Source organism: Emydura macquarii, unplaced genomic scaffold (assembly GCF_026122565.2).
Source record: "Emydura macquarii macquarii isolate MOO-44397 ecotype Brisbane River unplaced genomic scaffold, CSIRO-AGI_Emac_v2 contig_312, whole genome shotgun sequence".
NCBI classification, from domain to species: Eukaryota; Metazoa; Chordata; order Testudines; family Chelidae; genus Emydura; species Emydura macquarii.
Window position 1 is genome coordinate 2,262,526 of NW_027130449.1, and position 27,566 is coordinate 2,290,091.

The 27,566-nt window shown below is 47.9% G+C and overlaps 1 protein-coding gene and 1 long non-coding RNA gene across 2 annotated transcripts in view; one reads left to right on the forward strand and one right to left on the reverse strand.

The window, feature by feature from the left end:
- Window positions 1-7,022: 7,022 nt before the first annotated feature.
- On the reverse strand, window positions 7,023-7,748 carry LOC137163427 (uncharacterized). The gene is made up of 2 exons (XR_010922716.1): window positions 7,521-7,748; window positions 7,023-7,438 (listed from the first exon to the last, which is right to left on the reverse strand). It is a non-coding gene; the product is annotated as an uncharacterized lncRNA (long non-coding RNA).
- Window positions 7,749-8,705: 957 nt separating this feature from the next.
- Window positions 8,706-27,566, forward strand: part of ST3GAL4 (ST3 beta-galactoside alpha-2,3-sialyltransferase 4) — a 151,871-nt gene continuing 133,010 nt past the window's right edge. The window contains exon 1 of the mRNA XM_067563625.1: window positions 8,706-9,005. The gene's annotated coding sequence lies outside the window, so the exon portion shown is untranslated. The remainder of the gene's footprint in view (window positions 9,006-27,566) is intronic.

The following is a 27,566-nucleotide window of genomic DNA, read 5'->3' on the forward strand; positions in this document are numbered from 1 at the left end:
TCTACCCACCCCACAGGGGCTTTCCCTTTACAAGGAGCCAGTGTGGTCTGTATCTACGGTGCCTCCCCAAGGGCAAAAAGCAATGATGACAGAATTCATGATGGGTGAGAGCCTGGTACCAAAGAGCCATCTAGCCTCCCTCTTCTTCCCCCAGGAGGAGATACCTTAGTGCTTCAGACAGGTGGGCGGACATCCTAGAAACAGGTTTAAATCCTGGCAAGGTCAATTCAATGTCTGCTTCTGAAGCAGCTGAATCAAAACCCAACGAGCTTTTTGGATATGGGTCTTTCTGAATGAGACCTTAAAAGGACAGAGAGTGTTAATGCAGGAGCCACCAGGTGGCACTGTTACACGTGCTCTTACAAGTTCTTGTTCTGAGAGCTTGTCTGGGTGAAGTTAGTGCGTAGCAAGCTGAGGTGTAAATCTACAGCAAGTTTCAAGTGCACTAGGGACCTTTCAATGTGCAGTAGCAGGGTTTACACAGACCGCGCAGGGCATGCTAACGCACTGCAGATTTACACTCCAGGCTGCACGCACCAGCTAGTCATTTAGATAACTGAGTCTCAAACTTTTTTTCCTCGCGACACAAATGGAAGAAAAACCACTTATCCCCATGACCCAAAATAATAATATCTTCTGACTAAAGTTTTCATAAATCCCTATAAAGGGCAGGCATTCCACATTTAACCACTTCCTTTAAGTAATAACTAAAATGAGACATCAACGTTACTTGTAAAACACTTTTAAATACAGTAAAAAAGATTAGCGGGTTGAGTTGCATTTACTTTGTGACGGGTGGGGCTGCTTATTCTTAATCTTGTTCTAATCTGGATCACAAGGTGAAAGTGCTACCTGCATATCAGGTGCGCAGCGGCTCTTTTTCTTGTTCAGGCCTGAAGTTTAGCTCCATTGTTGATTCAGGATTTTTGAAAGCAAAAGGATCTTTCATCCAAGGCTTTTCCTTCTAAATTTCAAACCCCTCTGCAGGGAAGTAGTGACTAAAATGGTCAGAGCAGCAAGATGTAACTGACACTTTTCATTTCATTCACTTTTTCTTCACTGATGCTGTTCTCGGTGTCTTGTTACAGTGTTGGGAACATGCAGTAACTCGGACGATTACTTTTCAGTCGTGCTTGCCACAGTGCTTAATGACTTTCAGAAGGTTGATCTGCTCAGTGTTGAGACAAATCATTGCCTCTTCCTTGTAACTTCAAATTCTGTTAGTTTAAAATCGAGCAAATGCCAACTAGATATAGCAACTTATTAACCAACTGTCACCACCAGACAAATCTGCCAAGTTCTCTACCAGAAAAATGTGAATCTCATTCCTGAGTTTGGACACCCTTGTACGCGCCCTGTCCCGGGACAGCCCCTGTACTTCAGTGTGAAACCGTACATGAGTATGCTCTGCTCCCATTACTGAATATAACACTTCCAAAAGCCTGCTGTTCAGTGAGCTGTCTTTATGAAAGTAACAGTTTTCACTTTCAATACCGCCATAAGATCAGGGGAAAGACCCTTGTATGCCAAAGCTTCATGGCGAATGAAAACAGTGATTCCAGCATCATTACCAGCTGCCTCAGATATTTTTTTCACAACTCTGCTATTTCTACCTGTCATATTGGCTGTGGCGTCACTTGTAATTCCATTGCAGTTAGCCCCGTCCAGTTTGTGTTTTCCAACTACGCAGTCGTGCAGTGCTTTGAATAGCTGTGCTTCTGTTGTAGCTGCTGGTAACATCAGCCAGCACAGCAAATCTTCCATAAAAATCATCTTGCCATCCATATCTCCCATGAACTATCAGTGTTTTACAATTTGAAATATCAGTGACTCTCGTCAAGTTGGAGAGCAAAATCCCCGGCTGAGTAATACGTTAGGCTTCCACATCCTCTGCAATAACGCATATTTGCAGAGACCTGTTATCACGAGCGCACACACACAAAACATAGTTTGGAAAATTAGGCCCTAGAGATCTGAAAATCAGGGATGCTCCCTGCAGCATCCTTGGCCAGACGGGCTCATTTTCCTCTCCCCTGCAGCCAGGAGTGTGGTGATATTGGGGGCAACCCATTCTCTGCACTGTGGGGCAGTGCTGGATGGATGTATCTTGCAAACACTTTGAGAGCTGTAGGATGAAAGGAGCTATGCAGGCCCTCAGATATCATGGCAGTGGGCCCAGTAGTAAAACATGAATAGCAGTGTAAAATAATTACAGTTATTAGGCCTGCTGAGCAAGAAGCAAAGGTCTCCAATTTGGATAGAAGCTGCACTGGCTTTAATCTAAACCACCATTCAGTCAGTCCCAAAAGCAGCCTGCTGACTTGTCATGACCTCACGCTCACCTGGCCATAATCCTGACCTCCGTGGCTGGGCCAGCTGCCAGTCTCTTTTGATTTCAAGACAATGAAAGATGGTGGAAAGCCAAGAGAAGGAAGCAATAAAGCATCCTTGCAGAGCATTAAGCGGGAAGCTCTGACAGCAAACAGGGAGCGTTGTCTCCAACCGATTGCTTCAGAACAAGCCCCTGGGCAATAGCGTTAGGAGGCAATCAATGCAGAACGAGGGAGAGCACTCAGCAGGCAACAAATGAAAAGATAAACTGTGCCGTTTTAACACAATCCCTGCTTAAGTAACTGACTTCTCCACGAGGGAGTTGCCTGGGTACCCAGAAATGGATAGGCGAGGATAATTCAGTACAATCAGCCTCTGCGGTTCATTGACACATTCGTCTATTGGGCACCTTTCCCACTCAGTCAAGGCTATTCTCTTTGTTCTACACACATCCCCTCCAGGATACTGCTGTGCCACCGGTCCCCAGCATGATGCCTTGTTCCTCCGCCCCTGTCAGGAGTGGCACAATCACACCTGACTCCTTGGATGGATCACTGAAGGCTAGCCTAGTATGTGACCTCAGAAGGCAGCAGACTTTGTCATGACAGAAGGAACTGTTATTTCACACAGTGGACAGTGGAACTCACTGCCACAAGATAATGGGAGGGAATAGGAGCTTTGAAGGATTTGAACATTTATATGGGTAATGAGAACATCCAAAGTTACAATAGTTTTGGAAGGTGTGTAAATCTTTCTGCTTCCGGAAATGATCAAAGCTCAGACTAATTAAAAGGGCTGCTCCCCCGGCCCTTAGCACAGGTTATGCTATTCTACAGTCACTCTTTCGAGTAGAATTGCAGGTTGAGTTGGATGCTATAGAACATATGGACATAACTAGCAAATTTACTTCAATGTCTTCCTTTTAGGCTTTCTGAAGCATCTGTCAGTTGGCTGTAAGCTCTTAGGGGCAGAGAACGGGTATTGCGCTTTGCTTGTCAAGTGCTGTGCACATTACTAAATGATCAATTTTTTTTATGTGCATGGAGCCCCTTATTTGTCGTTCTGAACCAGCATATTCAGTCTCAAAATTAAAAGGATCCAATTCCCTTTTTGGAGACACTAGCACTATTTGGGCCATGGAGAGTCTGACGCATTCCTGGATCATTGCTGTTTATATCAGCACAGTTAGTATTATACCTGCAAGCAGGATTATTCCAGGGGAAAAGGACAAAATATCTGACCAAGAAATAGCATTAGCATATGAGATTAACCTAGATTTCCTGATCTGCTCAGAATCCCCCTTGCACGCTGTACTGTCTGCTTCCATTGTTGCTCCGAGTTTAGTGGCTGTTTTTGGTGTCCCCAACAAGTCAGAGTCTCACACTATTCATGTAGAATTCCCTAAATGCTCCTGGAAGCATCAAGGATCTTGTCCCTCATCTCCCCTGTCTGGAATTTATTTTAATCTTTTGCCAATTCTCTCCCCTGGCCTGAGTTTCTGCACTGAGTTCAAGGGACAAGAGGGTGGGTTTATTTTTGGCTCCTCCGATGTCATCTTGTTGAGTTGTGGCTTCTCTTAGGGCATGTGTCAGGTGGTCCCATGACAGAAGTTGACACCATAGACAAATGGCTGTTTCCAGGACTCACTCCAGTGAAAATCAGGTGTGTCAGGGACTCTGGTAAGACTTCAAAGATCAGATACAACATTCCTTCTATCTGAGGATCTTCACATCACTTTCCCAAAATTTCTTAATTAAACCTCAGCATGCCCCTGTGAGGTAGGGTCAGGAGATGCAGAATTGTCTGTGCAACAGTTCAGAGCAGGAGGAGGAGAAGAATCCTGAGTCAAAATCAAACTGCAGAACTTTGTTACCTTCTAAGGGTTAACCAGAAATAAAAAGTAGTTGCATTTTATCCTCCTCACGAGAGCTGGCAACTAGGACTCTGAATATATGAGAAGGGCTGGTCTGTTGGGTAAAAGCCACGGAGCTGTGGTTGTGTGATGGGGTGCAAGATCCCTGCCCATGCACAGAGAAGGAGAATAATAAGACCTGACACTTTTCACCAGTAGATCTCAAAGTGCTTAATAAATGAGGTCAGCATCATTTTACAGATGTGGAAACTGAGGCACAGAGCAGGGCCATGACTTGCCCAGCAGCAGAGTCAGGAATAGAATCCAGGACTCCTGGGTTCCAGTCTAGCGTGTTATCCACTAGGCCATGCTACCTCCCAACCAATCAGCAGCAGCTGCTGCTACTGTAGCCATGGTTGGCTCTGGGAGCAACTCCTGGCGAGCCGTGATGGTGAAACTGAGCATGAGCCTTATATTCCTACGGCACTTGCACTCTTGGTTTAGCCATGTTGCTGGTGTGTATATATATACACCTGCTGCTGGCTGCCTGTATGGGGGCCAATTTCACCTTGAATGACCCAGAACTGCAGAAATGATGGTACATGCTCTTGTAATTTAAAAATGATATAGCACTGCAGACACAGGTGGGGCAGAGATAAGTTACGTAGACTTTAGAACTTCCTGGGGTTGTCTGATTTTGTTTTTAAATGCCCACGTTTGCAAACTGAATATTATTTTGCTCTAGTTTTTTTATATGGGGAAATACCCATGGGAGATGAAATGTCATGATTACAGGTGTATTGAATGTTGTTACTGTTTTCAGGCATCACGAAAGCAACTAAATATGGTTCAGGCAGATCCCAGCTCTCCTTATTGGATTGGGACCCCACTAATTACTACTGGATTTTCTTGTTACAGCCTGACATTAATTGAGTAACAATTACAGATACAGTTTGCTTGTTACCATTCATAACAGTCCCCATGGATAAATCCACCCCGTTGCCTCGCTTCCCACCACAAAGAAGACCCTAGCTCCACGTATGTTGAAACACTAGACATATGGGGAATAAGTGGCTTAGTGGCTAAAGCCCTAGCTTTAGCAGAGGTTACACAGATATTCCTGCACTCGCCAGAGGCGCCATGGACTCTGCTAAAGCCAGCCCGTAGGTGATGGCATCTTCTCTAACTCCAGGGAGTGGAACCTTTATAAAGCAGAGATCATTAAGAAGATCTGCTGATGCTGACCACAGGAGCTGGTTCTGCGCCCATTGCGATGAGTAACCATCCCAGCCACACCCGTCGGCATAATTCAACTTGACTGGTGGTCTGGCTAAAGGGGAGCTCAGGACTGGAATGGCAGGGGGGGCTGCAGGTCAGGACGGTGGTGCGCTGGCGGAGCTGTGTGGGAGCCCAGGCCTAGACCAGCCGTGGGGCAGCAGCAGCTCAAGATTAAGAGGCGTGGGCAGAGTTGTGCCTGGCTCCCTCCAACGCTACCAGTCTGTAGCTTCCAGGAACGCGGTTCCATACACACGATGCAGCTGTCGAGTTTAGAGCTTTACCCTTGTTGCCATTATACGAACTATCGGAGGGAAAGTTTAGCAACCGAAGCCGGTTCTAGAATCAGGTTAAAGCCTCTATGCAGAAACGTCTCAAGATACGAGAACATTAGAGGGGAAAGAGAAACTCTTCGTAGCAAGGACCACTGACTGCACATCCACGCTAGCTCGGTGGCCATCACTTCCATCACGTATTCAGCTTTGCTGTGGTCCAGCTTGCATGGCACTGCCCATCTACAGAAATCCAGTAGCCCCGACCTTCCCCAAACAGCAGGAACCTACGTGGTGCCATCTCGCCTCTCCCAGCACCCTTCCTAACAAGACACGCCAACCTGGTGGAATCTCTCCACCAGCCCAAGCCCTGGGCACTGCCCCCTACCACTGCACCAGCCCAAAGAGGAGCTGGGGGAATCCCAACCTCTGAATGTGTCTTTGAAGGCTACAGGCTGTGCGCTGGGAATGGGTGTGATCAAATCAAGGGGCATGTGGGCCCATTCTCTCAGCCACTTGCCCTGGAGGGTCTTGCAGAAAGCTGAATTCTTGAAGAGGGACGCACAAGTTGGAAACGACGACGCTACTCTGGGCGATGATGTCCCTGCATGGCACGTGAGCTGCTTTGGTGGCTACTGCTGCAGTGAGTTTTTCGGAGAGTGTATTAGCAGCCACCAGGCGAGAAAGTTCTTGTAAAACCCACATGCCACAATGGCAGGAGTTTGTCCTAGTTTCCTGATTCAGCCACTTGTGATGTAGATTGAAACATGCGCTTTTGCCCCCTCTTGCAAACCAGCTTCCTATGGAAATCTGTGGGTTTACATTTCCCTCCAGATAGCAGGAGAGACTGGGCTGCAGAGAATCTCTTTTCCTATCAATGGTACATTAAACAAAACTTGCCCAGACTATTCTCCTCTGCTTGTGAGTCTCTCAATAGACTGAGCATTAGAAATTTGTAGAAGTAACATTATGACACTGCCATAACAGCTTGATAGTTAAATGTATATGTAAAGGAAGGATTAAATATTTTGCTCTGTAGGAATAATAATAATAATCCCTAGCATTTATAAGCAGGTACTGGAGCCCAATGAGTTGTGGTTGAATGGGAGTTTTTAGAAAGACATAAGTGGCATTTTCAAATGACCCCTTTTCCTGATTTTTTTTTGGGGGAGGGGAGGCAGGAGGGGGAAGAAAAGGGAGTCTCCACTTCTTTTGGACTCTCCCCAGCAAAGAAATCTCAGAAGTTTGAGAGCTTGAAACTGAGTCACTAATAAATTAGTCCAAAACTTAAAGCAATTTGAAACGTTTATTCATGGATGTTTTTGACGTGTGACACCGTTAGTCAGAACCATGCGCATTTCTGCTGCCAGGTTTGTCGGAGAACTGTTGTTCCAGCCAATGGATTTGTTTTTTTTCCCAGTTGCGTCTACATAGAGGTTCAAGTTAAGCATGTTAGTCTAAGAGTCTCAGCCATGCAGTTGCTGAGGGAAGGGCGCTGCAAGTCCATGGTGGAACCAGGCAGCCCTTCCCGATGGGTGCAGCCTGCGAGTATGTGGCCCATATCCTCTAACTGGCCACAGCAGCAAAAAGAAGAGTCATGAAGGCCCCACTTGTAGTCATTTGTAGTCACACCTGGTCACTCGACATCTCAAGTGAGTGAGCTTTGCCCACAGATGGGCTGGAAGGTTAAAACCATTGGACCTTTGGACTAAAACAATAGATTGGTGCATTAAACGGGTAAATGGGGCATGTCTTGCACCAGAAGGAGCAGATTGTGCACGGTGACTTACCAGAAGTTGGACAGGACCGGAAGTGAGACCAGGTTGTTTCGTTGGTGTCATGGTACTAGTTACTATCCCCACAGTTTCGTTCTTTTGTCATTTCATTCATGGTTTCATTCGCTTGTCAATGGAGAATGGGTCACGCAGAGTGTTACTTCAGGATAAAATCCCTGATGGGAATCTGGGAGAGAAGGCATTCTTCATCAGGACTGCCTTAGAGCTCCACCACCTGTATGAGTCACTGCCTCTCTGGCTGGGCTGTAAGAAAGGACACATGCCTGGATCTTGTTCCTTGGACATTCAGAAATCTATAGGAAAGGAGTTGCTCCCAGATCTCTCGAAGGCATTTATCTGGCCCCCAGGAGTGTAGTGTCTGAGCGCTCACGGGTGAGCCATTGCAGGGATGGGGAACAGACACAGCTCCTCAAAAGGTATTTTAAGAGACTAAACTCCCATTGGTTTCCATGAAATTAGGAGTTTAAATACCTTTGTGGATCGGGGCCAAAGTGACAAGCTCCTGCAGGGAAAGCTGTGGTGGACCAGAGAATTGTTCTCAGAGCTGCCGTTGAATTTTAGGCTCCTGGTGGTCAGCTTGTTATACGAAAGCAGTGCACACAATTTCCTGTGCTGCTACTTAGCCGTCTAATTCTGTTCAGTGCAGGGCCTGTGCCAGCCAGCGCGGGAACCCCATGGACCCTGTGGGTCTTACAGAACAGCAGTGTGGTCAGAGGGAGGCAGGCGCGCACCTGGGCGGTAAGGAAGGAGATGCTTTTCCTAGGTGAGTTGCCCTGGGCTGTGCTGAGACATCTGCACTGGGACGTTGCATGCCACCCGGGCTGTCTCCTCTGGAGGGGCTTGTACCTGGGAGTGGGGCAGATGGGCCCAGGGAAACAAAGCCCTTAGTGCATGGGATTTCTGTCAACCCCATCGCCCGCCCGTTTAAAGATTTCTCTCTCTTTCCACCCCACAGCAGGGAAAGGAGATCCAAACACCGGGGCCTGGCTCCCCTGGGCAGAGAGGTAAGTGGAGACCTTGGGAAAGGCAGAAAGCCATGAATAGGGCTATTCTTGGGAGCTGCCAGCCCGTGGTTCCCTCCCCGCCCATTGTTCATTCATGCCCTCCAGCAGGAGCTGATGGGTCGGGGGAGGTGGAGCCCTCTCTGCTCCAACCTCCCCTGACCACCCGGTTCACACACCCACACAGCTGGCTTAGGGCTGCTCTGTGCGCACGCGTGTCCAGGCGGAGGGGCGGACCGCCCTCCTCCCTTCGCCCCTAGCCACCCGTCTCCCCGGCTTCTGCTAACTTTATGCGGTGCCATTATTTTGCATCCCATTCCCTCCCTTCCCTGCAAGCCGGATTCTTGCACGGCAGCTCCCTCCTGCAGCCCCCTCCCCAATTCGGATTATAAACCTGCCTTGCCTTTGCAGACGGCTCTGGGCAGCGAATAGCGGATCGGAGCCTCCCCTCGCTCAGCACCCGGATGGCTGCTTGATGGTGAGTCTAGTAGCTGAGCTCAGCTGAGCAGACCGTGTGTGTGTGTGTGTGTGTGTGTGTGTCAGTCAGTCTTTGTACCCCGAGCCTTAGTCGTTTTAAAGGGGGAAATTGGTCAATTACCTTCCTCTGGCTGTAGAACTGGGGGTGGGGATGTAATTGACATGCTGCCTGGGACAAACCAGGAGGGGCTGGGAGGGGGATCTGATTTGTTTTCGTTTCCTACTCAGGTAAAAATAAAAGTAAAGCGGATTTAAAGGCTGCAGCAACAAAAGGCTGAGCTGTTGTCCACCGTTGGTCCAAAATCTACCTTTAAAGCACTGCCGGGAACAGCCTCTTGTACCTGAGATGTTCTGGATGTGTTTGAACTTGGCCCCCTGCCTTTGCTTTTCTGATTTTAAGACTAGAGGTATCTAGTGAGCAGCCTGCAGGTCCTTTGGATGTGCTTTTTGGGGTATTTGGTTATCTGGACTTCTTAAGGGTGGGGGGAAACAAAACAAACAAACAAACAAACAAACAAAAAAACCAGCCACCACCAAACTTTAGGCTTGGGAAAGAAGAGGCTTAGAAAGGGTGATGTACTGGCATCTGTTAATCTGTGCACAGCAGAACTGGCTCCTGAGTGAAGGAAGAAGCTTCCAGTGGTTCTTAAACTCATATTCAGTTATCATGGGAGACCTAGTACAAGGCATGTGACAGCAGCTACATGAATGCTGCAGAGGTCATAGTTAGCGGAACTTAGTGCCAAAACAAAATCACGGGAATGGGACACTTCCTTGCAATACATATGTATGTATATATCATAAAACAGTGGCTGGTTAATGTTCATGAGTCTATGGCACTCAAAAAGCCTGATCTTGCTGGATTATAATACTGGCAATAGATTAGTATTATTATTATTTAACCAGGTTTTGCATTGATTTTATAGGTCAGTGCTTATGAGGGGACAGGAGTCCTAAAGCTGGGCTATTGGTTATTTTGGGTACCTCTAAATGTGAGCTGAAGAAAAGCTCTGTGTAGCTTGAAAGTCTGTCTCTTTCCCCAACAGAAGTGGGGCCAATCAAAGATTACCTGCCCCATCTTGTCTTTCTAAATGTGTCACACATTTAAGTATACAGCTAATAGTAGCACTTGGGTATTTTGACAGGGGCATTGTAGGTCTGTATGTAAACGACTAGCCCATGGGATTTGTGGTGTAGGCACGGATGTAAATACGGTTTGGTTTTTGCTTTTCAGTTTCTTCCTGTTTACCTCTTGTTTTGGTGGCTCTGCTGAGTGTTCAGGTCATCTGTGATGCATGTGACTGTCTAAATGCTCCACCCCAGGAGGAATCATTGAGAGCCATTAGAAATTCAGAAACCTTGGGAGGTGGGTGTGGAAGAAGAAAGTATTCAAAGTTGTCCTTTGGGCTGTTTTCATACAGAATGGATTTGTCAGGAAGAGGGCATGGCGAATTTAGGAATTAGACCATCTGGGAGAAGGTTTGTGAAGTGTTTGAACGGACTAGATTTTCAACACAGGCGCACATCTGTGTGTATAACTACACAGGATTCAACTGTGTATGTGCATTATAATCCTCTGACACAACTAAGAATTGCAACAGTCCTGCCCAGCACAGCAACTCTGCTGACTTCTTGGAGACCTGGGCTGATCTGTGTTGCCTCTGTGACTCAGTATTTTGGGAGCAGTGACGCATGTGTGTTTGCTACTATGTTATCAGTACATTCCAAACACTAAGCATGATGATCAAACCAACTTCCGTTATGCGGCCTCAAGCCTTCTCAGAACCTCCTCTGACTGCAGCTCCTGAGAGGTTTCTTTGCTTAATAAGCCCTTGTGTTTCTGTAGCATCTTTTGCTTGACACAAGGGCGTAAGGATAATTTCTCCTGCCGGGAATCTGGGGTGGTGATAAATGACTTGCTCAAGGCCAAACGGCAAGCCAGAGCTGGGGATGGAACCCAGGTGTCTGAGTCCACTCCCCTTCTGAGTCTGCTCTGTCAGTTGTATGGCCACTGGGATTGAATTGATAAGGGAAGCGGTTAAAGCTGTGGTGTGGGGGTGGCGATCATGAGAAAGAAAGGGAAATGGGTCGCCCATCTCCTTGTGAGGTTGTTACCATCTCATCCCTCGGGCAGTGCTAATCAGGACCAAGGTTTTTTGTTTGTTTTTAATTTAAAACTGGTGTCTCTGCCTTGCGTTGTGGGCAGCCCCCACATGGGACTGGTCTGTCGTAAATATCAGGCAGTCCCGGTCTCCCACTAAAGGCGCATGCATCCTCTGTGGCAGCCGGGGACGGCTTCGTTATTCAGGCTACACAATCCACCTTGCTCCTCCTTAGGAACTGCTGCGGCCTTGCTGAGAATGGCTTGACCCACTGTTATGGCTGATGGGGGAGGATCTTTCGCTGCTCTAGAGGTTTTCCCTCTAATGAGCAATTTAAAACACACGTGGCTTGTTGGGGCTCAGGTGATTTGTTGTTGCCTGCAGTGTCCAGTGAGGCATTTGCCTCTCAACAACCCACTTACAGTTGGATTGGGCAATAAAGTGTCCCCTGTGATAGAGAAAGGAGAGGATCTGGCTGTAATGAATATAAAGGGGATGTTTTATTGAGGCTGCTGGCTGCAGACAGATCTTGTCGTCCTCTCCAGCTCGTAGGCTGGCTGCTGCACCTAGCATCACCACACAGGCTCTCCCGAAGTGCTGGCCTGAATTATATAGTCATGGACCTGCTGACTGCATTCCCAGCAAGTGCCCTGGTTGTTAAATGGCTCCAGCTGGAAGCAAAGAATACCCAGAAATGATACTGCAGATAGTAGTGTGTGAGGTTCCTACAGGGACCTGCAGGGGGCACTGTTGGGTCTTGTTTTGTTGACTCTTTTCCTCGGCATCTTTATTACTTAGGTGAGTCGTGCTCAGCGCTGTACAAAATCCCAGGGAAGTCACTTGCCTGAGCTGGAATCTGACCGATGCAGGGCTAATAGTTTGGAAGAAGCAGCAAGGAAAAGCTTACTGAGTCGGTTAGAGATGAAAACAACGAGAAATCCAAGCTAGTGTGCGGGGCGGGTGGGTGAGGGGTGGCGTGCAGCTCGCCTGGGAGGAAGATGCTTTAGAGGCGGTTCGATGGAGAGGCGATCTTCAGGTGGTTGTGGAGTGCACACTGGATGGGAACTTGCAGTGTGGCGGGAAGGGCTGCCCGCCCCTGACAGCACTACCTTTGGAAAAGTGCAGCAAGATCTGGGTAACTCTCGCTGCAGGAAAGTGCTGCCCAAGAGCTCCCGAGAAAGGAGAGAACCGAGCGTGCATCACCCGCGGTGACGGGCGGGGAGCGGAGTCTGCGAGCACAGAATGCCAGACATCTCTAGTGCCTCTCTTCTGATGTTCTCAAAGCACCCCACGTAGGTGGGTGTGATCTTGGGCATGCAGAGGGCCAAGTGGCTTCCGAAGGTCACCCAGCAATAGCACCATGTCTGGAGCCCAGGCCTCCTGGCCCTGTTCTGTCACCACTAGCTCATGCTGCCTCATATGACAGGCTGCCCTTGCCTTCGTGCCTTGCATGATGCTGCTGTCTCTTTCTATAACAGCCCTGATTCCTACTCTGACCCTACTCGTGTGTAGATTCTAACCCCTTTTGCCTCCTTCATCCACCTCATGCTTCCACTCCTCCTTGCTTGCTGCTTTCTGTCTGGACCAGCCTACCAGCGTCTCCCTGGTCCAAGCCTCCCACCTTTTGTTCTGTCTCCTGCTCTTGCTTACAGGAAAACAAACCATGAACTACCCTATGTCAGCAGTGCAGGCATCCAGGGCCTTGTCTTACTTCCACCGGGCTCATCCTTTGTTACTGAGCCTGTGTAATGCCGTGCATGCTAATTAAACAGGGAAGGAAAAGGATCGCTCAGGGTGCTTTGGAGAGGGGGAACTTAGAGGAATGGGATGAGACTGAACATAGGAAAACTCTGGCTGGGGTAGCGGCGAGGAGCCATTTCCTTGTGCCAAGGTCAGCCACGCTGTGAAATTGGTGTCCCAGGGGTAAGCCGGGGAATCCGGGTTGCTAGAGGTTAGTCATTCGCTGCCCAGGTCTTTATTTAGTCTGCGGCGTGTAGGGGAGGGGCCTGCTGCTGCGATCTGGGCGTGGCCTGGGTGATTGGATGCTCTGTGGGGCTGAGCTGTCTAGCTGGGCCTCGTGCTCCTTTTCTGGGTGCTCGACTGAGGAGCTCTGCTCAGGGCAGGGAGCGGGCACCCTGGCAGACCCGGCGAGTGGCGCTGCGAGAAGATGTGGAGGGGGCCAGATAATTTGAGGCAAAAGAAAACGGAGCAGACAGATTCGGTGGCTATCTAGCGAAACGTGGTGGGGGAGTTTTGAAGGGCTCCTGATGTCAGACGTGGCCCATAAAGCCCAGCTGTGCACATGGTGTTTTAGCCGGAAGGGTCACAGGATCTACAACCTCTGCTTTGCAGTGCAGGTACGGTTAAACTCTCCCTACGCTCATAACCCTCTTGGTGCATTTAGCTGCACAGAGGGACCCCCAAACTCTCAGCGGTGGCTAGAAATATCATAGCCTCCAGACACACCTCCCCTCCAGGTGACCAGGACCTTCCCTGAGCTCCCAACACCCCCAGCGAGAGCTGGAGCAAACGGGCCTCGTGAAGGCCACATGCTCTGGCTGTGCTGGGCCAGTGGAGTGGAGCTGGCGCGGGGGGCGTGAGTTCCAGAGCTGGGAGCCCTGCCCCCAGGTATTCAGGTCCGGAGCAGTCTGGGCTGGGGTGGTGGAATGCCTCCCCTGCAGTACCCAGCAGTCTGGGGCATGGTGGCCTAATGCACCCCCTTGCCCCACCACTGAGTAGGTGGGTGGCCACCTTCTGCACCAGCTGGAGCTTCTGGGTTGCCTGGAAAACCATTAGCAACATCCCTGCTAACTTTGCCGCTTATTCTTTGTGGGGCTGGGTCAGAAGCTGTCGTGAACAATTGAGCTGGTCTTGATTGAGCAGCAGGAATTGTGGCGGTGGTATCTGCCTCTATAGCTTCTGGTGCGACGTGCTATTTCTGTTTGTGGTTTTGCAGTTTATGCTGCGGGTTTTCCTGATCGTCGTCTCTGATAGATTCACACTTCACAGAACCAACCATCACCTTCTCCCCCACCCACCCAATTGCTTAACACAGCAAACTAATCCAAATAACCAGCCTGTTCTCACAGGCAGTGTGCAATTACACTCCACCCCAAGAAGATCACTTGCTCCCAGGAAGATATGGACTGGCGCTGCAGTTGCAGGCCCTCCCTCTGACCCCGTCTTCCTCTGCTAGATAGGAGATGCTCCCATCCATGTGACTCTGACATTTGATTCTAGGTCAACAGGAAAATGAGAAAGTGCCCTGATTTTTACCTACAGATCTTACGATTCTCTCTTGAGGTATGTGGCGACAGATTCAATTCCCCAGTGGTTAGAGCAAAGAATGGAGAATCTTAAATGCTGGGGTCTCTACTCCACCCTGCCATGGACGTGCTGTGCCAGCCAGGTCATTCAGATGAAAAGTATCAGAAATGGGCGGTGGAATGCCTAACATAGTGAGATCTTGATCTCTGATTAGGCTTCTGCGATACAAATCGCTTAATTCTTATTTAGCAGCTGGGTGTTCAACATCTTGGAAAATCAGGTCACTTATTTAGGGCTACACACAGATTTAGGAGGCTAGGTTTGGAAAACCCTGGCCTTAATGCCTTTGTGCCTCAGTTCCCCGTCCACTTAGCCAATGCAGTGGTAAAAATGCCTTTGTCCCAGCTACTCTAACATTCCTGCTGTTGCTGCCGCCAGTTGGAAGTTTCCTGGTGATAGCTACTGTAGATGCAACAGGGACAGAGCTGGGCAAATGTTCCTTGGGTTTCAATTCATGCCCCTTTTGCATCTTCCTTAAACTTCCCTCCCAAGTTTTGGGTTAGAATTAACCCAAAATGTCAAAGAAAACTCAGTCTCAGCTGGGGAGCTGCACTTGGCTCCGCCTCGAAACTGCAAAATCCGCACCATCAGCCTGGCTGCCCATGAGCAGCGTGAGACGATGCGGTGATTAAAGAAGGTCAACGCCTTGTCTTCACTAGTGCTCGCTTGTGGAACAGCACCAGTTGCTAGTTCATATGCAACCCGCTGTTCAGTGTGTCTCTTTAAGTCCCCCTTCTGTGGCTGGTCTAACCAGCTGCTTGTGCCCCCAGCTAAAATGGACTTGTCCTTGAGCTCGAGGGGTGGAACTCTGCGTGGAAAATACTGGGTTTGAACCCCGCCAGCTGCCCGTGGTGGTGATTATTACGGAAGTGGTGCTTTGCTCAGCAAATGCTGATTCGTCTAAGCTGGTTGCATGAAAGGGTTGGTTTTGACAAATCTCCTGATTTTCAGGAAACTTTGGAAAACGTTTTGAATTTGGCGGCTCATCCTGTTTCGACATTTTCAAAATGAGAAGTTTTTTTTGGTTCAAAATGCTGGTTTTTATTTTGAAATTTTAGTTACCTCCTATTAAAAAGAAAAGGTTACGTATAAAAAGGTCAACGTGAGAACAAAACATTGTGAAATTATTAAAATAAAATGTTTTGACTGATCTGATTTAACACTTTTGTTGTTATTAGTTCATGATTATTTTTGAGATTGTTCTGATTTGGGACAGAGAAAACATTTTGAAATCTCACACTCTATTACCTCATCTCATTTCCTATCTAGCTCTAATAATTAAGATGAGATAATTAATTCCTAGAAATTAGTTTCTTCTCAGATGGGCAACGTTGGTGGCATCTCTGTTAAGTGTTAGATCTCCTTTTAAAATAAAATGGTTTTTCAGAAGAAGGCAAATCACAGACTTTGTCAACTGCTCTGCCATTCCCGCTGTAAACTGCAAGCACCTTTTCGTGCTTTAAGTCATAGCCTCTCAGACTTTAAGGTCAGAAGGGACCATCGTAATCATCTAGTCTGGCCTCCTGCACAATGCAGGCCACAGAACTTCACCCACCCACTCCTGTAATAGATGCCTAACCTAGGACTGAGTTACTGACATCCTCACATCATGATTTAAAGACTTCAAGTTACAGAGAATTCATCATTTGCACTAGTTTAAACCTGAAAGTGACATGCGCTCCATGCTGCAGAGGAAGGTGAAAAACCCCAGAGTCTCTGCTGATCTGACCCCGGGGAAAATTTCTTCCTGACCCCAAATCTGGCAAATCAGTTAGACCCTGAGCATGTGAGCAAGACCCACCAGGCTGAATGGGAAAGCATTCTCTGTAATAACTCAGAGCTCTCCCCATCTCCATGTTTCCTGTGCTTGATAGTCAAAGGCTTTGAGCTCCAGTTACAGGATGGTGACTAATTTTTCAGTCTAAGCAGAAGATTGGATTATTTAACCACATCTAGGCAACTTTCTTTTTGCATTTGTTTAAAGAACAGCTAGTAGCTGATCAGAAACTTAAAATCCGTCACCCAGAGCGACTGTTTTATGTTAGTTCCAGAGGGGTAGCCGTGTTAGTCTGTATACAGCAAAAACAACGAGAGTTCTGTAGCACTTTAAAGACTAACACATTTAATTTCAGCAGGCATAAGCTTTCGTGAGCTTCAGCTCACTTCCTCAGATGCAGTTGGTAGAAATGATACAGCAAATAGGTAACATATGTAGTAGGCAATATTTACATATCCAAGGGCATAGATAACAATGGGGTAGGTGGATAAAAGCCGGGTACTTGAGTCCTAGTGACAACCATTGAGTAGGAGGTGAGAATGTGTGATCAGAGCAAATTACTTCTTGTAGTGAGAGAGCCATTCCAAATCCCTGTTTAAACCCAGTTTGAATGTGTCAAGTTTGCAGATCATTTCTAACTCAGCAGTTTCTCTTTCAAGTCTGTTTTTTGGAGGTTTCTTTGAAAAGTACAGAAGTTTTATATTAAATCGCTTACTGTTGAACTTTTAAAACAGAAGCGTTGAGTCTCCTTTTGCTGATGCCAGTGTAAGTTGGGACTAACACACTGAAACTGACAATTAAAGTGTTGTAAAATGGGTCTAGACCCTGGCTCAGAATGGGTTCTAAACGGAGCTAGCAGCGGTGTTAGAGTAAAGCTGCCCCATGATGAGTTGGAGAAAAGGTAGCTTTTGGTTCAGTTTCTTGGTTAATTTTTTTAATAGGGATTCATCAGAGGTGTTTGCTTGTCTTGATTGTCTTAGCCCTGACTGTACTGATGGAAACTGCTGCATTGTTACATCTCTATCTAGATCCAGCACCGGTTTTAACAGTGTTTTGTGTTTCCTTTCTCTCTGTGCTCTATGGATGCAGTTCCTGCTTGGCGCCATGTTGCTCGCACGCACTACTGTTGGAACTGTGGTCAGAGAGAGGAGTGGTCTGAGCAGAAGATCTGGAGCTAGGAGCTGCTGGGTTTCATCTCTGGCCCTGCCGCTGACTTTTCTTGAAAGTGCAAACTTGGCTTCCTCCAGGCAACCGCACATGTGGGAACGAGTCTCCCAGCCCGGATCGGCAAACTCGAGCGAGGGTGCTAGGAACCGCAGTGTGGACGCTGCGGCTTGGGTGTCGGCTCAGGCTCTCAAGCTCCCCCGGCCCCCTGGGTCTGAGCTCGGGTGGCTAGCCTCAGTTTCCGCCTGAGCCACCGCGGCCACACAGCTAGCCTGAGTCTGTCTTCCCAGGCTGGGAGGCTCATTCCCAGCCAGCAGTGGAAGCCAAACCTCCGTATGCCTCAGTCCTGTCTCAGAAGTGCCACCGTGAAGAGCAAGCGTGTTGCAGTGTCTACGGCCCAGTCAATCTTCTGTCTCTGCCTACAGGGGGTGTCAGTTGTGATTGGTGGCTTGAGCGATACATGGTAGACCCCCATCCACCAGGGACCTGACTGAGAGCTGCCAAACTCATTTCAGATCGGATGCTGGTCAGCCGGTAGATGGGAACGTTGCCAACCTGGGCTGGCTTTGTGCTGGTGAAGCAGAATTGAGAAAATCTGCCCCTCTGATTCAACGCTAGCCCTCTTTCTGGAGAAGCCAGAAAACCCCTTCGCTGTTTAGCCCCTCCTTGCGTGCTGCTCTTCCAATGGCGGTGGGTTGCTCACATAAGCTCGCTGCTACATTTGGCTGTGATTGCATCAAACCGGCCTCATTCCTTTGGCCTCAAGTCCAGCCGTGGTGCGCTCTGTCCCGGGCGTTCCCTGGTGCTTACTCTATTTGTCAGTTAGTGTGCAGATCGGGAATTCAGATTCCTCCCTTTTGCTCTGGTGTCGCTTCCATCACTGAAGGACAAAGCTCGGTGTGTGTCCCTGGTAAGACTGTGCTCCCAGTGCCACTGTTTCGGTTTCTTCAGACTGGCAGAGAGATCTGTCTCCCACTGCGAACCCGCTGAGCTATCTCATTGCAAAATAATGACTGTACATTATCTATTTCCTAAGGTAATGCTGTGCAATAGGTTTTGTTGTGAAAACAAAACTGTGACGTAATCCCACTTTTCTGATCTCTAGGTAACTGCAAATTGGTGTTATTCCCCAGTAACCATGTGACTTTTCCTCAGTTATCCAAAGTTCCTGGATCTTTTCCTTGTAAAGTTTAGGATGGCTCCAAACACCTTAAAAAAACAGGACTGTGCTGTGTGTCACTAAGATTGCTCCCTGACCACTGAGTTTTTTTCCATTTTGGGGAATGAAAGAATTGCATTGAAGACTGGGCACTTGAAAGGGGCATCTAGTGACAATGCTACAAAATAGACATGTCTGTACGGAGGGCAAAAGAGCGGTGCCTGATCTTCTCCCCTGCCAAAAAGTTCCACCTGGATGGCCCAAAGAAGGGACAAGTATCTAGCGTGCATGAAGGTGTGAAGGAAACTCCTGTTATGCTGTCAGGTGGCAATGGCTGGCATCAAGCAGCTCTTTGATCTATAGACAATCGCAGACCTGGTTGATGGCCATGGGCGTGCTAGGAATCCTGCTTTCAGGCTAAATTGAAGGAGCAATTCAATTGCTTTAGGTAGTGAGAGCTGGAAATGAGAAGCAACCACCCAAGACCCAGGGCCTCTTGACAAAGCCTGCTCAAAAGCTAAGCTGTGTGGGCTGAACAGATCCATGACTGCAAATGCAAGGAGTAGGGGATTGTTTGGCAAGCTGTATGTGTGAGGCTGAAAGCCAGCAGACAGATGGACAGAAGCAGTTGTGAGCGTGGCTCTGAGATGATGCAGAGCGACAGAGCTCCTTGAGTACAGAGCTCGATGGAAAGGCAGGCACGGGGATTTCTGAGCAAGGGACTTCCTGCTGTTCGGTTCCACTGGAAACCGGAGTTTGTGGACGTTCCTTGCAAAGAAACAGGGTGGAGCTAACTAATATACCTGACTCTCATCAGCCATTTCTCCTCTTAAAGGAACAATCTTTCAAGGCTCTGAATATTAGCTAAGCACTCAGGCCGAAGGGGCAGTGCTACTAAATGCAGCAGCCTGTGTGGAACTTGGAAGGACATGCACAGGTTGCAGAAGGGAAGAGTTTGAAGAGTCTCCAAGAAGTCAGTCTCTGTGCAAAGGGCTAGGTGCTAGAATTTCTGTAACTAGTTCTTTTAATAAAGACCCAGGTGAGTTCTAGAAACGGGGAGTCCTCTCATGTTATTACCAGGACGCGGTTCGTGAACCACTGAAGAGTAGCAGAAATGTACGTGGAAAGGTTGGGTGCATCAGAAGTGCCTGAAATGCATTAACCTAAATTCTTGACTCTGGGGACAATTACCTCTTGGAGCAAGGAAGTGAGGAATGACAAGGGTACTTTAGCCCGATTCAGGCACCTTCCGTTAAAACAACCAAAGAGTGAGAGGCCACTTTATAATGACAGCCAGGGAGGAGTTGGAGTTATTCAGTCTGCCTCCAGCCCCCAGTGAGGTTGCCACACTACTGGAGGCATGCAAACACGTTCTCTGAAGCAATGCCAGATGAGCCTGTCTCTTTTCATGCTGCAAAAGGGCGCTGGAGCCTGCTGATGGGCACGGCACTGTACAGATTGCAGCTGCTGTTGTGTTATAACTGAATGCTTCCAATCCAAAGTGGCACGTTACCCACTGGGAATTTCCCTTAAGCATCAGCAGCTCTGGGATATAATAGCCTCTCTTCAAACCTTCAGGCCACAGAGGGAAAGACCTCTATGTTTCAGGGAGTCTCAATTGCTCCATCCAGGCAGGGGCAGCACGCACCCCTGCGTGTGGGTTTAGGACAGTTTTTCCATGTGTTCAAATCTTTGCCGTCCTGCTGGGAAAGAATTAAATGGGTCTCCGGCTTGGCCTTCAAAATGGCTGACCTGCTCATGGGACTAACGCGAGGAAAGTTGTCTCTCTAACTTGCAAACGGCTCCCTCCACCCATACAAATTCCTGTAGGGAAGGAGGAAGTGAAGTGGCTCCTTGAGAGGCTTTTGAACTTTCTGTCTGGTTGAAGATAAGTAGTAAATAAAGCTGATAAAGGTCTGTATGCTCCGACTCTGGGCATTAGCTTCTCCTCTGAAGTGGCTGGTTTTTGTGCTGGCATAGTTTCTTGAGTGTTTTTTAGCTCTGCCAACATCCAAACCCTCCTCTCTCTCAACCGACCAGTTCTAGTGCAGTGTCTGCACGGCACAGCTACTGTGAGTGGGACTCGCCAGCCGCCAACTGAGGAAGGTAGGGAAGTGATCTGGGCTTGCTTCTAATTTCTCTGAGCAATGAGCACAAGGAGAGAGGATGCAGTGGGAAGGAGTTACGTTTGTGTAACCCACTGCTCAGCACGTCCCTCTTTGAGTCTGGTCCATAGAGGCTATACATCTGTTAGTGCACCCCACTTCTTCAGCTCAAACTGTAACATGTGCTGTTCGCTCCGGAGGTCCCCGGTTTAGTCCCCAGAGATGGCAACTGTGCCAGTTGTCATGTCAGCCTTTTCTTTTTAAAATGATCGACTCCCTCATTTGGCCTCTCGCATTATATGGGCGGGCGAGGGTGTCCCAGGAGGGCTGGTGCCTGCAGCTGTCTAGGTTCTCCTCCAACTCTGTCCCTCTTGGCATGGTGATCCCTTTACCTCTTCAGGGCCAATTCTGCCCTCAAAGATGTGCACACATCCTGCTCATCGAGGCCATGTGTCTGTTCTCTGAAGGCTGGATTCCCTTGGGGAATGTCTTATCTTCCTGCTCTGTGACCCATTGAGGACTCTCCATGATGGAGTGTATCACTTAGTTCCTGTGTCTATGCCTGGTAGTGTTTACAGGATTGGTCCATTAGTCACTGCTTTCCTGGGTAGCTTTAAAAAAGCTACGTCCCGGGACACACACACAGGCTGTCTTGGATGCGTTGTTTTAGCCCAATCTTTCCCCATAGGAGATGGGAGTGGGGAAACCTAGAATATTCACAGGACTGGGAAGGATCCCCTGAGTTATCAAGGCCAGTCCCTGGCTATCACAGGCAACCTCGTCAGATAATCTCATTCATAAATGTATCCAACTCCGTTTTAGAACCAGTGCGGCTTTTTGTCCCCACTGCTCCTTTTGGGAGGCTGTTCCAGAGCCCGCCTCCCTGTGAGGGTTAGAAACCTGCTTCTAATTTCCAGCCTCAATTTACACACGGCCAGTTTGTCCCCATTTGTTCTTGTGCCAGCACTGTCCTTCGTCTTAAATAGCTCCTCCCCTTCCCTGAAATTTACCTACAGAAAGCTACCATATTCCCTCTCAGCCTTCCTTTTTGCTAGGCTAAAGAAGCCACTCTCCAAGTGGCATTCACTCTGCTTTTTCTTGTTGTGTCTGGTTTTTACACCGGTGATCTTGCATTTGAGCTGTGCTCTGCTAGTGCCTTGCAAGCTGCGTAGCTACGTCTGTTCTCCTCAGTCTCATATCGTATGTTTTACAGCCGCTTATCCTACACGGTATGCTTGCCCTTCAGTAGTGTTTGGGAAGCCTCTTGAGACCCGCAGGTGGAAGATGCTAGAGAAGGGCAAGCTATTTTTTATTTAAGTGTCTTGACCAAAGTCCCAGGAGGCAGAGCCAGGAATGGAAGGAACCCAGGATTCCAGCACATGCTTTTGTTTCCTCTATGTGCTTGTCTCTGAGAACAGCATTCCTGAGATTGTTTTTAAATGAACTCCCTGTTAATGAACACTTCTTCACTGCTTGCCAGTTTAACTTGTTGCAGTCCTAGAGATGTTTTGAAATGGGAAATCCATTAACTTTTTAATTTTTTCCCTCCTAACCTTCTCTTTCTAGTGTCTGAGCAATATCTTTGGTCTGGTATTGCCCAATTACAGTGCATCACACTTCTACCTTTTGAGTTGCAATTGTACAATTAAAAACCTCACATGTTCTCCTAAGCAGTTTGGCAAATGCTTGCAATCAAACGGTAAACCAGCTTTGTTTTCCCTTTACAAAGCTAACTCCTGTATTTTTCCTCTGGTAAAATACATTCCCACAATGGCATTTGAAAGTACAGCTGGCTTGGAAACCCCTGCACTGGTTTTCAATGACTAATGGAATAAATAACGTCTCAAAAATGTTTATAATTTTCTCCCCTTTCCTGGCTGGCTCTAGCTCCTAGATCAGGGCTTCCCAAACTGGGGGTCTCAAGTTGTCAGTCACCGTGCATGGCACGGCAGACAGCCGAGCCCCTCCAGCATTTAAAATAGTGTTAAATAATGTGCTTTGAGTTTATAAGGGGGGGGTCGCACTCAGAGGCTTGCTGTGTGAAAGGGGTCGCCAATAGAAAAAGTTTGAAAACTACTATCCTACATGAACTGAATGGGTGCAGATTGCTCTGCAGAAACCTGTTGTGGCATAAAAAACACCTGGCCCAGGGAATATACTCTTTGGGCCTTCTTGATCGAGGCATGGAAACGGGGCAGTATTCGTTGAACGTCTACTTGCTGGGTTTGGCAATTGCCTGGGGGAAAGGGCCCGTCCACACTACAGCTGCAACAGTGATTTGTAGCAGGTGAGAGATGTGGTCGATGCAACTAATCACAACTGGTACAGCGGGATCTCACTACTCAGGCACTTGATTATCGACACCATAAAATGGCTGCTTGCCCTCTAGCTCTCACCAGAGACTTACCTGTAGTCCGGTCTTGTATGCAATTGAGTACAGTACATTTGCAGCTGTATGAGGCATCATAAAATTAAAAGGCTGTTGTCTAGCAAAGCACATTTTAAGTTTATAACTATTTCCATTTATCTGGATTGTAACGGATGCGGTATATAAGCCCTTAAATTCCAACAAACTAGTTCTTCTGGCCCCTGTGTTCTTTTTTTAGTTCTGCCTGGGTGTTACAGTATAACAAAATCACTGCATAACAACCAAGAAAAACAGCCAGGACTGTAGGTAAACCATGGAAATAAAAAAAGGACCTGTGGTGCCCAACCGAAATATAAACCATGATTAAATCTGTCCTAGTTACCCAATCTGGGGCTCTCAGTTGGATTTTTATCTGCTCTATCTGTAAACTCCTTGCAGGGCTTAACAAAGAAGAGTCTCTGTGTTATTGCCACGCTATAAAACAATCAGAGGGCGTTGAACCTGACTTGAGGCATTATCTTGCCTTTCTAAATTCTGCGCCTGTTTGGTGCCTCAGTTTCCCCATCATAAAAACAGGGATAATGATACTGACCTCCTTGGGAATGCGCTTTTGACATCCATGGATGAAACACATGATAAAAGAGCTAGAGATTATCATTATTATTGTTTGTTACTCACCAGCTCTGAGTGGGTGTGCTACCGCACTGTGTTGTACACTGCTGTACATCCCTGTGGGTCCAATCCACTTCCCACTGGGATCAAAGGCAACTCCCCTTTTAACTTAATTGGAACCTGATTCAGGCCCTAATGTACTGGGGGAGCTATAGTTTGTGCACCTGAATTCCTCACATGAGGAGGATTCATTCACACTTGCCTGGCAATGCGACATTTTCTCCTTTATCTCATCACTTCCTTTCTTTTGATGAGCCCTTTGTACGCCCTGTCAGAAAAGTGGCTCCATGTGAAAATGGCCCCATAAACTGCCTTTCCGCTTCCTGTGTGTCTGAACCTCATCTACTGACATGAGTGATGGAAGGAAGGGGCTACCCTGTTAGTCCTGTAAAGCTGATAGAGCTACAGGACGTGGATTCTCTTCGCCATCTAACTCTGTGGCTTTCAACCGTCCCAGATTACTGTACCTCTTTCAGGAATCTGATTTGTCTTGTGTACCCCCAAGTTTCACCTCACTTAAAAACGACTCGCTTACAAAATCAGACATCAAAACACAGAAGTGTCACAGTACTTTAATACTGAAAAATGGCTTCCTTTCTCGTTTTTACCATATCATTATAAAATAATTGGAATATAAATATTGTCCTTACGTTTCCGTGTATGGCACACAGAGCAGTATAAACAAGTTACTGTCGGTATGAAATTTTAGTTTGTACTGACTTCGCCGGTGCTTTTTATGTAGCCACTTGTAAAAGTAGGCAAATATCTAGATGAGTTGATGTACCCCCAGGGGTACATGTACCCCTGGTTGAGAACCACTGATCTGATGAATTGGCAATACAGCTCTCATTGAAAAATCTTTATGGCTAGTAAAGGAAAGGATCCACTGGGTTGTCTACTCCCAGCTGAAGTTTTTGTGCTCTGTATTCTGTTTTCAGTTACTGCAGTCCTTAGAATTAAAGGTGTAGTTGTCTGTAGAGGCAAGCTGTCATTTTGCATTCTGTTCAGTGCAAACTGTTCACAGAGGAGATGCGTGCCCTATGCGCTCCTGAAGAGATCTTTCTTTCTTTTTCTTGTTTTAGTAATCTAAATGAAAAGGCTGCGTATCTGTGTCACCGTATCCTGCTGATCTCTGGGTGTGTGAGAAAGTGAGTTTACATTCATGAAAGCCAGAATAACCCCACTTTCCCTTTCATATACACAACCCTCCCCCCCCTTCTGAAAGCCAGAACTACTGCCTTCCTACCAGTGAGTTGAGTACAGGAGCTTTTTTGTTCCTCTTTTTCCCTTCAGTTATTTTGGAGCAGATCACCCCCTGTTGCATGACACTTTCAGATATGAATATTTTAATCTAGATGAAAATTCTGAATTTATTTTAGGGGCAGCATGGCATAAAGAACTGAGCCCAGGGCTGCGAGACAGGAGGTCCTGGCTCTGCGACTGACTAGCTCTGTGGACTTGGGGAAACTGAGGCAAGGAGGCTCAGTAGCTTCTGTATCTGTAAAATGGGGGTAGTGCTTTAACTTTAAAACAACAATAAGATTTGTTTTATTTCTTTTTAGGGCATTCCCCCCATGTTACAGATGGGCAAGTCACTGACTTTCCTTGTGCCTCAGTTTCCCCAAGGTCACACAGCAGGTTGGTGATAGTACTAGGAATATAATCTACCAGAGCTCTCTCACTGGTCCACACTGTCTCCCTAGCAGCAACCCATCTTCTGGGGCCTGGATCCTTTCTGCTGAGGTTGCTCTTGTCTCCACTGGTTACTGAATAAGCGAGCCTGGAACCACATTGTGTTGAAGGATTTGTCAGAGCCGCTGAGTTTGTAGGAACTCCTCTCACAGATGGGATGAGATGAGTCTCCTAATGCATTCTGCAGCTGCGGGTAGAGTGTTTCTGCAGTGATGGAGAAAAGAATACATATAAATTTGGGATCAGACCTAGGTCACAGAGGGGTTCGAGGATTAATTAGGTGATATCTGTAAAGCTCTGTGCAACTGAAAGTATTCTCACTGTTTATCCCATACAGCCTGCTCCTAATCCCCAGTAATTCATATCTAATTTAGACTATCAGGTCCCTGGGCCAGGAACACTGTCTTCCCACTTGTTTGTGAAAGGTCCTCTACCCCGAGGGAGCTGTACGTGTACAGTAAATGATCAGTCAGTCCGGCTGGATCCTGCAAGATGCACTGTGTCTCTGGCTGCTCCGGGAATGCTCATGCCCATGAATCAGGATTGGGCCTCAGACAAATCTCGCTGCAAGGCAGTGCTAGTGGTGAATTATTTACTTCCAAATTTAAATGCAGTTGTGTCAGGGAAATAAGGTGTAAAGCAGTAGGAAAACGTATGATGAATCTGCAAATTGGGTGACTAATTTGGGGTTTCTCAGGTCAGCCAAGAGCTTCCTCTGTCTAATAGCCTTGTCCCTGATCCCGGGAGCCCTGTGCATGGGTGCGGACGTATCCTTTTACATTGCGGTGAGAATCCAGGTCAAAGCCACAATCATAAAAATGGAATGTCAGGAAGAACCCCATCCCTCCTGTAAGATTCCTGAGTAGCTAGATTATCTTTATCCTCTTGAGCAGTGTTTCTCAACCTTTTTGATACCAGGGACCGGTTTGCTGCCTACCTAAACTATGTCAGGGAGATCTCAGGGACTGGCGCCGGCCCACGGACTGAGCGATCAGAAAGACTGCTCTAGAAGATGATCCCCACCCCACGGAATAGTGCATCATGTCCTCGCCCATCCAGGGTTAGGGGGCAATAGACATGCGCCTTGTTTGGGAATGATGCTGGGGTATATGTGTCATGCTCTTAAAGAGACAGACACCCCAAGCAGTGCACACCTAGCAGACTGAGAGTTTGGTTTGGGTATAGGGGTGCTGGAACAACGTGTGTAGTGGGGTTGCTGAGAACGATTGAACCAAACTGGAGACCCTGTCTGTATGTGATGGAATCCACTTCAAGCCAGGGGTCGTTCCAGCACTTGAGTTTGGATGGGGAGACTCTGACGTCTCTGGGGCTGAGAATTAGGTTCATTTGTTCTGTGACACGAAACACCCCAGCATAGGGGGAGCTTGGAGAAGAGGGGGCTGTGTCTGCCCTGTGCCTGGCCGACTGGTTCTGTTCTGGGGGTGTGGGCTCTGGAAGGGAGCTTGGCCAGGTGAATCTTGCTGCCTGTTAAAAAGCAGGTGGGAAGAGGAGGGCGTCTTTCCCGTCCTCTTGAGGCCACAGATAGATCCTTAGCTGACTGATCTGAGAACATGTCCACGATCCATTGATTGCAACCTGGGACTCTGCAAAAACAAACGGAGGCGAGGGAGAGTGGAGAAGAGGTTGGGGGGCAGCAGGAGGGGCGTGAGGTGGTGCCTAGAGCATCCCCCTCTGCAAGTGGGTCTGGGGGTTGGGCTGCTGGGGGGTAGGGGATCTTTTGGGAAGGCCCTCGTTTAGGACCTGAACATGCCAGTTGTGGAGCGCCTCCTGCAGGCTGCTGGGGGGATGGAGCCACATCGCAAAACCAGATTCTTAGTGCGTGAGGTGTGTCCCTTTATGACCTGGAGCCTGATCTACCTGACCCCCTCCTCCCCCCAGGAGAGAGAGAGTTGTCAACCCTCCCGGATTGTCCTGGGGTCTCCAGGAATTAAAGGTGAATCTTTAATTAAAGATTATGTCATGCGATGAAACCTCCAGGAGTTCGTCCAACCAAAATTGGCAACCTCAGGGGGATGGCATATTTCTTCAGCTGCCATGGCCATGTGTGTCTTTCAGGTCATGCCCTGGGGGGCGAGAGGGGACGCCTGGCACATGGGTCACCTCTTAATGCCAGTGCTGGTCCTGAGAGGCCAAGGCCTGACGGGCAGATCATCCCAGACTGGGGTAGCCCTGCAG